Source organism: Schistocerca serialis, chromosome 4, assembly GCF_023864345.2.
Source record: "Schistocerca serialis cubense isolate TAMUIC-IGC-003099 chromosome 4, iqSchSeri2.2, whole genome shotgun sequence".
Lineage (NCBI taxonomy): Eukaryota > Metazoa > Arthropoda > Insecta > Orthoptera > Acrididae > Schistocerca > Schistocerca serialis.
The window spans coordinates 382,834,765-382,851,532 of NC_064641.1; the positions used below are offsets into that span (position 1 = coordinate 382,834,765).

General features: G+C 39.7%; 1 protein-coding gene across 1 annotated transcript in view; it reads left to right on the top strand.

The window, feature by feature from the left end:
* Positions 1–16,768, top strand: part of LOC126474866 (calmodulin-binding transcription activator 1) — a 1,815,894-nt gene that overhangs the window by 1,764,555 nt on the left and 34,571 nt on the right. The window lies entirely within an intron of this gene.

A 16,768-nucleotide genomic window follows, 5' to 3' on the forward strand; every position in this document is an offset into this window, starting at 1 on the left:
TGTCATTTGTGATAATCTGCAGTCACACATTGTCAACCTTGACGGAAATATTGCACTACTTTAGATTGCTTCCCCACCTTGTATCTCCTGATCAGGTTTGGAGAGAGACTTACAGATTGGCTACTATTTGGTATAACCAGGACGAAACACCTTACCTAATGTAAGCCACTCTGTAGGAGATTTAAATCTTTTATGCTGAGTTGCTTCTATGAGGGTCTCTGGCTCAAATGGCTCTGAGCACTATGGGACTCAACTGCTGAGGTCATTAGTCACTTAGAACTTAGAACTAGTTAAACCTAACTAACCTAAGGACATCACAAACATCCATGCCCGAGGCAGGATTCGAACCTGCGACCGTAGCGGTCCTGTGGTTCCACACTGCAGCGCCTTTAACCGCACGGCCACTTCAGCCGGCTATGAGGGTCTCTGTTGATCTGTTTTGTGTGATGGATGGTATCCCTACAGCAGGATGGGTACAGCTATCTCATGCACTGCAGCTACTTGTCAAAAATATCAGGGGAGGCAATATGAATAAGGCAATACATTTTATCTATTTGTATTTTTGATAATCAGTGATGCAGCAGGTCTCATTATGTGCAACATCTGCTTGCTTGGCTTGGCTTGATCTGTATCAAACCAGACATGCATATTCAGCAGTAGAATAGCTTAATGCTAGTGGAGGTGGAGGAAATATTTGTGGTCTTGGTTCACATAGTGTACCGGACTGTATCTGGACAATTTTCCCTTGATTTTTGAACAGTATTTCTTGTAGGTGTGAGTTCATTCTAGACTTACCTCCAAGTATTTTGTTGTTATGATGTGTTCTAATGGTACTAATTCCTTCATAATTTATTGACTGAGGTGCTGCAGTGATAAGACTCTTGATTCATATATGGGTGTACAGCAATTCTAATCCTGTCCAGCCATGCAGATTTCATTTTCTCATGATTTTCCCAAATTGCTTAAGGTGAATGCTGCAGTGGTTCCTTTGGAAGGCAATGCAGTTTCCTTCACCAGTAGAAGCTTGCTCTTTGTCTGTAATAACATTGTTGTTGATGGGATGTTAAAGCCAAATCTTCCCTCCTTCCTGATATTTATGAGTGGTCTATGTGCTTCTCTACTTCTAAGTCGAAAAGAGTGAGGTTATATTGTACTGTGATACGGCCTCAACTGTTTCTCACAGTGGTAGACAGAAAGTTTATTCATGATGTCTTTATAAGACCAAGGTGCTAAAGATGTTGACATTACCTTTTCCCCAAGCACAGGCATTATGAAGGGGTGGGAATTTGATTGGGGTTAAAGGAACAAATAACAGCTAAAGACAGGTTCTGTGATTTAGGTATTATCTACATGGAATGCAAATGTTTGAATCAACCTTGGCCATAGTGTTAGCTGATAATATCCACTTATATGTCAGTTTCTTCTGAGATAATGTCAGCTATTCACATGGGTCTCAGTTGTTTGGTTAATATGTTTACATGTAGAATGTCCCCAGTTTGAAATCTGCAATGAAGTGATTTTTTTTAGTGGACTGTGCAATGTGACTGTGGCAAATTTTTATTTTTTTGCAACAGTTTTCAATTTTTATGTTAATTGTTTGACCCATTTAAAAATGGCTCAAATGGCTCTGAGCACTATGGGACTTAATTTCTAAGGTCATCAGTCCCCTAGAACTTAGAACTAATTAAACCTAAGGACATCACACACATCCATGCCCAAGGCAGAATTCGAACCTGCAACCGTAGCGGTCGCGCGGTTCAAGACTGTAGCACCTAGAACCGCTCAGCCACCCTGGCCAGCTTGACCCATCTATCAAGATCATAAAATGATAATTTAGATTTCTTTTATGGATATGCAGGCCTTTAGCTGTTGTGACCTAACAGTTAATTCCCACCCATGGTTCTCCACTAATACTATATTTCTTACTGTTGATGTTAATTGTTTGATGCATCATTGTACAGAGACTACCTTATATTTGATTGATCAGATGTTTTTGTCACCAAGTTCTCTCAGCATGTCAAATCTGTTGGTCAGCAGAACAATTTCTCTTTGTCTCTCCCTTTTGTCTTTGTTTGCATCCTTCTTTCCTTTCATATATACAGCAGCAGCTATGTTATTGAATACTTTGTGCTGCTTAATTAACATTTTTCTTTCATTGCATTTGAATTATAGTAGAAAGTTCATAAGTTTTACAAACTGTAAACCACTCCTTCACTTTGATGGTTTGTTTCCAGGAAACAAGCCAAGTAAAATCTTAATTTTGGAGTGACATTTTGGTGAATTTCCCACTTGTAATCTTCCTGCTAAGTGACTGTGTGCTGTCAGATGCTGCTGTGTATCTATTTTGGGTTGTTCATTTCATGTGCCAGAATCACAACAGGCATAGTATCTGTGAGCACTTGTAAGTGGGAATCCCTGGTCATGGGGGAGTGGCCGGACATCAAGTCACAGGGCCAGCAGTCTTGCCTGTCTGTTGTTGGCACTCTAAGCAGGGAACGCACCTTGTGAATGTTTGATAATATGTTGTCCCAAGAAGAGCTGAGATGGAAGCCAATGTCTCTGTTCATGAGATTTTTATCAACTCTTATTTCTATCAGTCCCTTGTGTATAGGATCCCTGAGAACCCTGACATGAAATAGCACTTTCATGTCTTCAGTGCTGAATGTTTGCTCCTCAAAGATTGAAGACTTTTCTTTCTAGCTGAAGCTGATGTTTCTTGTATGTTCTACACATCTCTGAGACATGCAACATTTTTCTTTTGGTGTATATATATCTACAGCTGTAATATTATTTCAGTTTACATGTAGCCCACATGACACCTTTTATCACAGATTTCTTTGATGAATGCTGCAGCTGTAATAATATTTCAGTTTACATGTAGGCCACATTACACCTTTTATCAAAGATTTCTTGCAGTAGCAAAACTTTATGTGGACTGAGTCAGCACTATCATGTACTTCCACACGTATCTCAGCTTACACTTCTCATTCTATTTTGACTGCTTTGTTCCTCACTTTTTTGTTTCAAGCCCAAAGGAGAACATGATGTCATAATATTCATAAAATTTATTTCATATTGAACACTTTTTGTGGTAGTTTCATTACTATACACAAAGCTTCCACTGAATATATAGCTTTCAATGAGTATATAAAAAACAGTTGTCCCTTTGAAACACCTGTTCTTAACTCACTGTTGACTTTGAAATTGGGAAGCAGGGAAAGGAGGGGGGGGGGGGGGGGGGCACCTCTTTTTGACTGCCTGGCGTTCTGAAAAGTGAGAAGAAGGAAATAGTAAAATGTTATATAACTAAAGAATTATGTAATTGTTGGTAGAGGTAACCTTAAAATTAAACAGGAATGTACCTTACAAAAAACCATTCTTTGTTGTTGGAAAGTTTAGATATGCAGGGGAGTAAACAGTGCTTCTTTTCAGAGACAAGTTTGTAACTTATTATTTGAGCTCTACGAAAGTGTCTGGTAGTTTTGTCTATGCTACCCTTTTCTTAAGCTCCAATTTCAACCAGCCTATTTAATGTTATGGTCAGTGGCTCACTGAATAACAGATAGACTAAGAATTTAGTGGTCTAGGTTTCAGTTTCCGGTTGGTATTAAGGCCTTTTCAGTCACTTATGGCTTCTTTCACTTCTGGAAATGGTTTGTTGATGTGAAAATGCCAAGTTGTATCAGCAGGTCAACCTATTGTGACTGGGTAAAGCAGTTTAAAGGTCAAGGTAAAGCAAAGCCATACCATCTCAAATAGGACCATGCCTTATAAAGCACAATGATGTTCAAATCAATTTTTGGCTTGTGAACAACTTTACTTACTCAAGCGTGTTACCAGTCTTTCTCTCCCACCTGTCAGTGCAATGTCTTCATATTATTTGCAGTGGATGAATGTTTTCTCTGCTTTCCAGCTACCTGCCCAGCATTCTCTATTTGGATTGAGAATTTGATTTTATAACTGGACATTGACAAACTTCTGGTATAGTACAGAATTCTTAGCATCTATTCTATGATGTCATTGTCATAATTCTTCCTCAGATCCATGCTGTTTCAGATATATGTTAGTCAGGTACAACCATTTTCTATTATTAACATGCTAGTAAGATCCATTGTGGTGCCAGCATATCCTGTGCATGCCAGTAGCAGCTACAACTGCCAATTGCCACTTGGAACCAGTGGCTTTCAACAATTTTAGAATTTTTTTTATGTATCACGTCCACTTACGTAGCTTAGCAGTCAGCATGTGTGACAATCGGAATTCAATCTGGCATTTCTAGAGAATTTTATTTAGAGGCAGAAATGGAATGAGTTCAACTCAGCAATGTGAGGTCAATTGAAGAGCTACCTGAATGAAAAAGTATTGGCTGCAAGGTTTGGAAAGATGACAACAGGAGAGAGATTGATGTGATGACCCCATGGCCCTCCATACCAAAACTAAATGACACAATTGGCAGAGGATGTCACATTGGCCATTTGGCATTATGTGGTCCTTTTGGCCTGATTGCAGAATTTTGGAAAACTAAAAAATATAAAGATAGAGATGGGAAGGGTGCAGACAGATATTTAAGGGATTGGCTTGATGCATAGAAGAGTATTTTTGGTGAGGGAATTATAGGATTTGTCATATTTCATCTGTTAATGGTGTCAGTGGAATAGGAATAGTAGTAAAGTTGCAACAGAGTGAAGGATTATCTTGATGGCAGAACTGAATGTCTGGCTAACAAATATTATCATTATACAAGTAGAAATGCCAGCAACAAATATGGATGACAGTGAAATTGAGAAATGCATAATTCTCTTAATGAACTCATGCAGTATGTCAAAAGGAATTAGAATGGTAATGTGGAGTGCAGCCATTGATGATGATAGATCATAGAAAACTATGGGAGAGTTTAGTCTTCACAAGTGCAATGGGAGGGGAGAGAGTCTAGTAGAATTCTGAATTCTACTGTGGCTGTGTGTCAGACATTGTGAATATACTTTTTCATAGACCATTGAAAGAAGTTTATGTAAGTGAAGCCATATATGGAAACTTGATGGAATAGCCTTAAAAGAGGTGTTAATACACTCAAGACATGAGACTAGGATTAAAAAAGCCAGAAAAGAGGCAGCTAAGGCTAACAGATGAAATGCTGTAAAATAAAGAAACGACAAACATATAAAAATGTTGAAAGCAACAGTAGCTTGGTCACTTAAATGTAAAAAAACCCAGAAATATAGATAAGCTGAAGAACAGTAGGTGGAGGATAGGTGTCATGATATTGATTTGAAATTGAAACAAAATAACATAGATGTCACACACAGAGAAAGAAACTATTGCTTTAGGAGATGCAAAACAAGAAGTGCAGTTTTTAAAGAAGAAACAGATAACTGGAAAATGTAAAAAGAAAATAAGGTTAAAAGATGGAAACTGCACTCTGTGGATCTTTATAATTGCCAGAAAATTAAATCAATAGAAAATGAAGATACATTGGAAGAAGGTGATGTTGTTGTTGTTGTTGTGGTCTTCAGTCCTGAGACTGGTTTGATGCAGCTCTCCATGCTACTCTATCCTGTGCAAGTTTCTTCATCTCCCAGTACCTACTGCAACCTACATCCTTCTGAATCTGCTTAGTGTATTCATCTCTTGGTCTCCCCCTATGATTTTTACCCTCCACGCTGCCCTCCAATACTAAATTGGTGATCCCTTGATGCCTCAGAACATGTCCTACCAACCGATCCCTTCTTCTGGTCAAGTTGTGCCACAAACTTCTCTTCTCCCCAATCCTATTCAATACTTCCTCATTAGTTATGTGATCTACCCATCTAATCTTCAGCATTCTTCTGTAGCACCACATTTCGAAAGCTTCTATTCTCTTCTTGTCCAAACTATTTACCGTCCATGTTTCACTTCCATACATGGCTACACTCCATACAAATACTTTCAGAAATAACTTCCTGACACTTAAATCTATACTCGATGTTAACAAATTTTTCTTCTTCAGAAACGCTTTCCTTGCCATTGCCAGTCTACATTTTATATCCTCTCTACTTCGTCCATCATCAGTTATTTTGCTCCCCAAATAGCAAAACTCCTTTACTACTTTAAGTGTCTCATTTCCTAATCTAATACCCTCAGCATCACCCGACTTAACTCGACTACATTCCATTATCCTCGTTTTGCTTTTGTTGATGTTCATCTTATATCCTCCCTTCAAGACACCATCCATTCCGTTCAACTGCTTTTCCAAGTCCTTTGCTGTCTCTGACAGAATTACAATGTCATCGGCGAACCTCAAAGTTTTTATTTTTTCTCCATGGACTTTAATACCTACTCCAAATTTTTCTGTTGTTTCCTTTACTGCTTGCTCAATATAGAGATTGAATAACATCGGGGAGAGGCTACAACCCTGTCTTACTCCCTTCCCAACGACTGCTTCCCTTTCATGTCCCTCAACTCTTATAACTGCCATCTGGTTTCTGTACAAGTTGTAAATAGCCTTTTGCTCCCTGTATTTTACCCCTGCCACCTTTAGAATTTGAAAGAGAGTATTCCAGTCAACATTGTCAAAAGCTTTGTCTAAGTCTACAAATGCTAGAAACGTAGGTTTGCCTTTCCTTAATCTTTCTTCTAAGATAAGTCGTAAGGTCAGTATTGCCTCACGTGTTCCAGTATTTCTACGGAATCCAAACTGATCTTCCCCGAGGTTGGCTTCTACTAGTTTTTCCATTCGTCTGTAAAGAATTCGTGTTAGTATTTTGCAGCTGTGACTTATTAAACTGATAGTTCGGTGAAGGTGATAAGAGCAATTTATTCCTTATATGTGTATTTCATTACAGTTTGCATAGATTCAGTAGGAACAAATGTCCAAGTATTAATGAAATACCACCAGAACTCTTATGAACATCATGGCAAAGCTCGTAAATGAAAATAATGAAACTGGGGAAGTTTCATCAGATTTGGGATAGTGTAATTATTACACATCCAAAAAAGCAAGAACAGATATGTGCAAAAATTATATCACAATCAGCCTAATACCATATTCATCAGAAATGCACACAGGAATACTTTATTCAAAAACAAAAAGGAAAACTTTAAATAGGTCTGGTTTTAGGACAATCAGAGGATCCACAAAGCAATTTTGCACTGCATCAGATAATGGAGAACCAATTCAGGAAAAACAAGATTACATACATAATATCTGTAAATTTAAAGAAGACTTTTAATAATGTGGAACAGAATAAAGCTTTTTCCATTCACGGGCAGTGGGGTATCAATTACAGAGGTAAAGAAAGGTAGATAGCTGTAAGGTGTGGCTACTCATTGTCGCCATTGATATTTAATTTGTGTACTAAAGAGGCTATCTGATGTAAGAGTTGCTTGTCACAAACAGAAAATGAGTATTACATGACTTCCTGATGACATATCAGCAGTTGCTAAGAGTGAATGGGAAATGATCGGGTGCTTAATTAAATGGAATGAGAGCTAACTGATGGGAGGATGTCCTCATCAACAAAAAGAAAACCAAATTAATTTTATGCACAGTAGGTGGACTTACCATATGACATAATGTTCAATTTAGACAAGGCATTCTTGAAGAAGAGGTGAATTTATACTGGTACTGGTCATGCTGCAGTTTTTGCAGCAGCAGAGTCTTTACACCATTTCAGATAGAACCTTCAGGTTGTTTTGGTTGAATAGGGTGCTTGGGAGTTGTAAACAGGCAATTTCTGTGGTCCAGGGATAGCATCACTTCCTCGAATCCAACTTATAGGATGACATATCTATTTCATTTTAGATTCTTTATGATATGGGAAAGATATTGATAATCTGTTTTCGCTTTGACAATTAGTCACTGTGGTCACTTATCCAAGTGAAACTGTGCAGCTTGTTGGTTCCAGAATGGAAGCTGTGGGTGAATTCTGCAGCTCTTTATGCTTTCTCCATAAGTTAGTATTCTGTCAGCAAATACTTCTTTAATAAAAACCATTGTAGATTTTTTTTTAAAAAAATTACATATTAATAATGCTATATGTATTAATAATGCTATTAAGCTAAATATTTTATGAGCGGCATAAATTAAATGAAGTTTGTATGATCCAATCACTTGATCTACACAAACTTTGATATGAATTACACACACACACACACACACACACACACACACACATGCGCATGGATTCAGAAGACCATGCAAAAAAGACTTAATAGCAACAACTGAACAGGGCAAAAGAGCTTTTTATAGAATGAAACAGCAGCTAAGGTACATACACATTAATCATGAACCATGAGATACATTCATGAAAATCAATATTTGGAGCACAGCTCAGAATGGATGCAAAACATGGACAATAGGAAAGACAGAAATGAAACAATTAGAAGCCTTAAAAATGATGTTGTAAGTGACTGTTGAAAATCAGTTGGATTATTCAATTATGGAATGAAGAGATACTGCAATAAGTCATTGAGAAGAAATGACAATAAAGGAAATAATCAATTAAAGAGTCAGAATTGTTACTGAAAGCTATTGTTTTTGGTGTAGTATAAGATAAAAATCACAGTGTCTGACTGAGATATGAACTATAAATCAGGCAGGTCATTAATGAAATAGGATACAACAGTTACAATGAAATGAAGGATATCTGGAAAATGAAAAAAGTAAAGAATTGCATCAAACCAACCATAGGGACAATAGTATCCCATTACTGTGTATTTATTTATTAATGATTCATTCTTCATCTCATGGGGCTACTGTGACATATGATAATGAAATATACAAACCTATTATGATAAATAAAATAAAGGAAAAGCAACCACTCGGATAGCTGAATGATGTGAGACACATACAAACACTCAATACCATCTATACACTAGCTTTTGAGCTCTTGCTCTTTCTCTAGCAAAAGTACACACATTCACATTCACACACATAACCACACAGACACCCAAATGCTCACATCTGTGGCACATTCATGCCTGTGGCAAGACTGACTGTTGATCAGTGCTGTCTGATTTGCAACAATTGTTACTTTCAGACAAGTGCTTGTTCTCAACAAGAATCATCTTAAGAGAACTGATGTACTATGCTATCACTGTAAGATTCTTCATCTTCTTGTCTAGTTGAGGTTTGTGGACTAATGTCTCATATGGACTGGATAACATGCTTTTAGAATATAGATATTTGATCTGTTGGAACCAAGCTGGACAAAATATTGGCTCATCTGACATCAGGGAAAGAAAATATATGAAATAATTTAAGTATGCCAGAGTGAACAATACTCTGATTATAAAGATATATTCTGATTCAAATTATCAAAATGTCTGTCACTGAAAGCAAGCCTCCACTGACAGAAAACCTGGTGAACTATAACTTGTGATACATCTTTAAAATTCAGCAAACCATTATAGTACAAGGTCGTTAAGCTGGGGAGAGGGAAATCAACGTTTTTGGCTCTCTGTTAACCACTCTTGCATTCCGTATTACAAATGGAAAATAAGCCCAGTGCTGTGTTGATGGTGAACTGTAAGTTGCAATAAATTTGCAAAATTCAGCAAATCGTTGACAGTACAAGATTGTTAAGCCAAAGGGAGGGGAATCGCCTCTTTTGTCTATCTATTAATCACTCTTACAGTCTGTGTTATAAATCGCGAATAAGCCCAGTGGTGGCCAGTCTGAAAACTGTTCAACCCTCCCACTTCAGGACAGTTTCTCTTCAGAAATTACCCTAAACTGTCATCATCTATCACGTTACAGATGCAGAAACTAATACTGTTTCAAAAGCCATGACTGTAATACTCTTAGTGTTTCTTAATAAGAAGATTAGTATCACCATACAATATCATAAAAGGAATTGAAAGTGGAAATTTATCTATGTGAGCCATTTCTTGTACAAAAATTTTTACAGAATTTTGTGCTTACAGAGAAAATCATACAAGAGGTTTATAGTTTCTTTGGATCATAGACAGACACAACATTAAGATTTGGCAGACAGATTTATTTTTATTGACTCTGTAGAATGACATTGCTTATTGTGAGAAATGATGAGTCAAAACATTATGACAATTTACTTAGCAGTGTATTGGTCCAACTTTGGAACACAATAAAGAAGCTATTTTCTAAGGCATGGTTTCAATAAGTCCATAGTAGGGATTCAGGTTTGTGAGAGCAGAGATGGTGCTTGATAGTGACACAGATATGTCCCGTTGGTTTCAGATAAAGTGAATTGGTAGCCAAGACATAAACGTGAGTTCACTATCATGCTCCCCAAACCACTGTAGCACAATTCTGGCCATGAGACATGGACAGGTATCCTGCTGAACATGGCATCACCAATGGGTAGACATCAATTCTGAGAGTATGCAGGTGGTCCACTATAATATTTACATAGTTCACAGATGTCATCATGCCTGCAGTTACTCCCATAGGTTGCATGGAAACCTAGGTGAATATCTCCCATTGCAGAACACTGATCTCTCCCCCACTGGACAGCATTTGTGGCATGGTGCATGTTTGAGGCACCCATTTCCCCAATGATGGCATTTCTGCATATGACCACTGAACTTGGTGGTGGAAAGAGAAAGTGATTCATCCAACCAGACGTCACGTTTTCATCTTCTTGATGATTCCATGCCCACTGCATTATAATTGATGATGGTGAGTGATCATAAAAACATGAAGGGTTATCTGCTGTAGAAAACCATGATCAACTGTGCGTACTGAACAGTCTGCTCCAAAGCACTTGTACTTGCACCAGCATTGTACTCAGCCATCAGATGTGCTGTAGATCACTATGTGTCCTGTTTTACAGAGTGGATGAGCCTGTGATTTCCACATTCTGTGTTGAAGCATGGACATCTTACATATTATCACCAGCTCATGGTTTCACCATCCATCAACTGCTTTCCATAGATGCTTATGACAGTAGTGTGCAAACCTCTGGCCAGCTTGCTATTGGAGATGCTACAAGGCCAGAAAAATTTGCCATTTGTCAAAGTTGCTTATGTCAATGAATTTTCCCTATTTGCAGCCTGTGTTATGATTAGAATGAGCCCCCATTTGTCTCCTTCCTGCTTATATACTTTCTTTTCTGTATTACGTGCCTACATGCCATCAGGTGACATTCAGTCTCAAGATTATCAGTGGTCATAATGTTTGGCTCATTAGTTAAGGTACATCACAAATATTGTGCATTCACTTTTTTTTAAATAGCAACAATTTTGTTTAGCTTTTTTAGTAAAATGAATTCTGTGCATCTTTATGAACAGATTTATTTTATTAGGGAATCTTTTAACACTATAATATTACTTTCCCAATAGACAGTCTTGTTGTTTCTTTGGAAAGTTACTGTCATGCGCACCATCGTGTAGATTTTGGGGATGATTAACAGACCATTTATTAACCAGAATATCAAGATCCTTTTTCAGGGACTGTCAGTTGTTAGCTCATATTTCTTCCATGTGTTATGTATTGTTATCCATTCTGAACTATGAGAGAGAGAGAGAGAGGGAGAGAGAGAGAGAGAGAGAGAGAGAGAGAGAAATGTGAAGCACCCAGAAGACAAGGTCAGATGTCAATGTAACTCTGTACACAGACACACCATCAGTGCCCCTGTAAATGATTTGGAGTTGCCATTTGCTATTACTGATAGTCTGGCCACCAGAGTACATTAGTATTGTTTTATGTAGTGTATGAACATTGTCATAATTTGAGTGATCACTGTGAAGGACACAGATATGTCATATACTCGCCATCAGCACATGGCATAGGTTGATGGGAGCCTGTCTCCATTTGACCAGAAGAATCATGCAATTTGCAGATTTACCAAGCAGTCAGATGTGACAATGGCACAGTGGTGGACTGCAATGGAATGTTTGAGCAAGCACACTCATCTTTAAAGTTGTGGTCAACCAAATCCGACCACTACAAGAGAATACCGCTATATTGTGCACCAAGCATGTGATAACACTTTTACATCTGTTCCTGCCATTCGAGAAAAAGTAATGAACTCCCTGGAACATTTTGTGTCAACCTACACCATTGGTCAGAGACTATCAACAGTCAGACTAGAGAATTACGATTCCATGCATAGGCTGCCATTAACACCGCACCTCAAACATCAGTACCTGGAGTGGTGCCATGACTGGTAAGTGTTGTGTTCAGCAATGAATTACAGAACTGCATTACCCCGGATGACTCTCATTGTCAAGTGTGATGGAGTCATGAAGAGAGGTTCCATTCTTCCAGAGTTTTGGAGAGACATAGCATGTTGCTGTGAGGGGGGGCATCAGGGACGACTTCAATCACAGCTGGTAGTGACAGGAAATTTGGATGGCACAACAGTACATCATGGTCATCCTGCGTCCTCATACGTTACCTCTCATGTGGCAGTATTATGGTGCAATTTTTCAACAGGACAGTGCTCGTTCACACTTGTCTGTATGAACTGTCTGCATGATCTACATCTACATCTACATCTACATTTATACTCAGCAAGCCACCCAACGGTGTGTGGCAGAGGGCACTTTATGTGCCACTGTCATTACCTCCCTTTTCTGTTCCAGTTGCGTGTGGTTCGTGGGAAGAACGACTGTCTGAAAGCCTCCGTGCACGCTCGAATCTCTCTAATTTTACATTTGTGATCTCCTCGGGAGGTATAAGTAGGGGGAAGCAATATATTCGATACCTCATCCAGAAACGCACCCTCTCGAAACATGGCAAGCAAGCTACACCGCGATGCAGAGCACCTCTCTTGCAGAGTCTGCCACTTGAGTTTGCTAAACATCTCCGTAATGCTGTCACGGTTACCAAATAACCCTGTGACGAAACGCGCCGCTGTTCTTTGGATCTTCTCTATCTCCTCCGTCAACCCGATCTGGTACAGATCCCACACTGATGAGCAATACTCAAGTATAGGTCAAACGAGTGTTTTGTAAGCCACTTCCTTTGTTGATGGACTACATTTTCTAAGGACTCTCCCAATGAATCTCAACCTGGTATCTGCCTTACCAACAATTAATTTTATATGATCATTCCACTTCAAATCGTTCTGCACGCATACTCCCAAATATTTTACAGAAGTAACTGCTACCAGTGTTTGTTCCGCTATCATATAATCATACAATAAAGGATCCTTCTTTCTATGTATTCGCAATACATTACATTTGTCTATAGTCAGTTGCCACTCCCTGCACCAAGTGCCTATCCGCTGCAGATCTTCCTGCATTTCGCTACAATTTTCAAATGCTGCAACTTCTCTGTATACTACAGCATCATCCGCAAAAAGCTGTATGGAACTTCCGACACTATCTACTAGGTCATTTATATATATTGTGAAAAGCAATGGTCCCATAACACTCCCCTGTGGCACGCCAGAGGTTACTTTAACGTCTGTAGACGTCTCTCCATTGATAACAACATGCTGTGTTCTGTTTGCTAAAAACTCTTCAATCCAGCCACACAGCTGGTCTGATATCAGTAGGTCCAAGATGTTATCTCCATGAGTTGGTTCTCTGTTTAATTGCTCGAGGTAATTTTCAGATAGTGCACTCAGTATGATGTCACTCGATGCTCTGTCCCTGCCACCCGTCCTAAACATCTGAGTGTCCCAGTCTATATCTGGTAAATTGAAATCTCCACCTAAGACTATAGCGTGCTGAGAAAATTTATGTGAAATATATTCCAAATTTCCTCTCAATTGTTCTGCCACTAATGCTGCTGAGTCGGAAGGTCGGTAAAAGGAGCCAACTATTAACCTAGCTCGGTAGTTGAGTGTAACATCCACCCAAAATAATTCACAGGAGCTATCCACTTTTACATCACTACAGGATAAACTATTACTAACAGCAACAAACACACCACCACCGGTTGCATGCAATCTATCCTTTCTAAACACCGTCTGTGCCTTTGAAAAAATTTCAGCAGAATTTATCTCTGGCTTCAGCTAGCTTTCTGTACCTATAACGATTTCTGCTTTGGTGCTTTCTATCAGCGCTTGAAGTTCCAGTACTTTACCAATGCAGCTTCAACAGTTTACAATTACAATACCGATTGCTGCTTGGTCCCCGCATGTCCTGACTTTGCTCCGCACCCTTTGAGGCTGTTGCCCTTTCTGTACTTGCCTGAGGCCATCTAACCTAAAAAACCACCCAGTCCATGCCACACAACCCCTGCTACCCATGTAGCCGCTTGCTGCGTGTAGTGGACTCCTGACCTATCCAGCGGAACCCAAAACCCCACCACCCTATTGTGCAAGTCGAGGAATCTGCAGCCCACACGGTCCCAGAACCGTCTCAGCCTCTGATTCAGACCCTCCATTCGGCTCTGTACCAAAGGTCTGCAGTCAGTCCTGTCGACGATGCTGCAGATGGTGAGCTCTGCTTTCATCCCGCTAGCGAGACTGGCAATCTTCACCAAATCAGATAGCCGCTGGAAGCAAGAGAGGATTTCCTCTGATCCATAGCAACACACATCATTGGTGCCGACATGAGCGACCACCTGCAGATGGGTGCACCCTGTACCCTGTACCCTTCCGTAAGGACCCTTTCCACATCTGGAATGACTTCCCTGGTATGCACACAGAGTGCACATTGGTTTTCTTCCCCTCTCTTGCTGCCATATCCCTAAGGGGCCCCATTACATGCCTGACGTTGGAGCTCCCAACAACCAGTAAGCTCCCCCTCTGCGACCGTCCGGATCTTGCAGACTGAGGGGCAACCTCTGGAACAGGACAAGCAGCTATGTCTGGCCGAAGATCAGTATCAGCCTGAGACAGAGCCTGAAACCGGTTTGTCAGACAAACTGGAGAGGCCTCCCGTTCAGCCCTCCGGAATGTCTTTTGCCCCCTGCCACACCTCGAGACGACCTCCCACTCTACCACAGGTGAGGGATCAGCCTCAATGTGGGCAGTATCCCGGGCAGCCACAGTCGTAGTCTGGTCGGGGGATGCTTGGGACAAGCTGGCTGTCCCCGACAAACCCCCATCCAGACCCCCACAGTGATGCCCATTTTGGCAACAGCCTCAAGCTGTGTGACCGAAGCCAACACTGCCTGAAGCTGGGAGCGAAGGGATGCCAACCCAGCCTGCATCCGAACACAGCAGTTGCAGTCCCTATCCATGCTAAAAACTGTTATGCAAAGAACGTCTGAACTAATCTACAGAGAGCACAAACAATTCGACACAAAATTTAAATGGTTATTAAAATACAAGATTGTCTAGTAAATGCAGTAATGCTGCTACTTGCACACTGCTGACACACTGCTCGGCGGCGGAAGGAGACTACGCGATTTTACACTATTCAGGTAATAAAACCTACAAATACTATAATATGCCAAAAATTTATGAATTAAATAATGCAAGTACCAAAAACACGCAAAGAAATTAAGAATTAAACTATGTAACAAATAAGTGAGCTAAGAGTATACGACCTGCTGCTGGCAGCTGCTTATCCAACGGCGGCAGGGAGCACACTGGCTGTGACCAACCGACACAATGATGTTGAGGTGGTGGCCAGCAGGAACCCCAGACCCCGTTAGAGTGTGTGTGGGAACAGCACAGACATCAGCTCTGTTCAGTGTCTGTAACAAGGATACTGAGGACTAGTTGCAACAGTTATGGGTCTGACATCCTTCCAAATTAAATCAGTGCATGAAACCAGGTCACAACCTGTGAAGTTTCAATATGTTTAGTCCTCCCCTTCTTGGTGCTTCACATTTTTTGTCAGGCAGTGTAGAATGAGAAGAGAATTAGATTTTGAAAAATATGTTTGAAAGATTGGAAAAGCAAAGAAAAGTAATTCTTTGTGGTGAAGAGAGAATTGTGGGTAGGATAAACCCCACTTTAAGACATGATACTGAACCAATCATATCACTTTAAAAAATTTGGTTTTTGCATGCAATACTTGGTTGGTTAATTTCACGTTGGAAATCTACTTTTGAAATAGTCCAATGAATTGAGAAGTGAAGATAATATTGAAATGCATAGCTTTTCATGTAATATAATCATTAGGTATTTGATGAATAATAGCACACAGCTTCTGTGCTATGCAAGTTCTGATTGTGGCCCACACAACAAAGTTAGAATGGTTGTACAGGTGTTGTGCTGGGAGAACAAAGTTGCAGAAATACTTCTACAGACGTTTGTTTGTGAATGTTATTCTGTTTATACATTGCTTATCATTTAGTCTGTGAAATCGCTGGTAATCTATTGTTTAGTAAGATTTTTATATATTATATATTCTTGTTAATCATGCAGACAGTTCATACACACAGAATTCACTTTGTATGAAAATTTTGAAAATACTAGTTCTTTATTTTTGCCACTGAAGAATTCTTGTATCAATGTAGGGACTTCAGAAAGTAATTTAGTGCATCAAGACTTGCATATTGTCAGAAAAGAACACATGTTCTGAGTTGCCTGCACACACAGTACTGGTGTAGCATGGATAACAGGTGCATTACAGTGTGAGAGTGAAATGGTGTGGGAACTGGAAACATACTCCAAAATTGAGGTATGTGGGACAGTACAATTCTTGTGGCAAAATGTCTAAGTTAAACACAGGTTAGACATGAAATTCTGGTGGTATATGGACCAAATGCTGTGTGGCATGCAGGTGTAGTGAAATGGTGGCAATAAGTTTCTTCACTGCTGATGATTGGAAAAGAGAGCCATGAACATTGACAATAGACAATGGACAACAATGTCCAGGCAGTCAAGGAAGAACATCTGGGGGAGGAGTGGGGGGAGGGGGGAAGATTTTCTAATGATGAGGATGTTTTCCAAATGCCTCC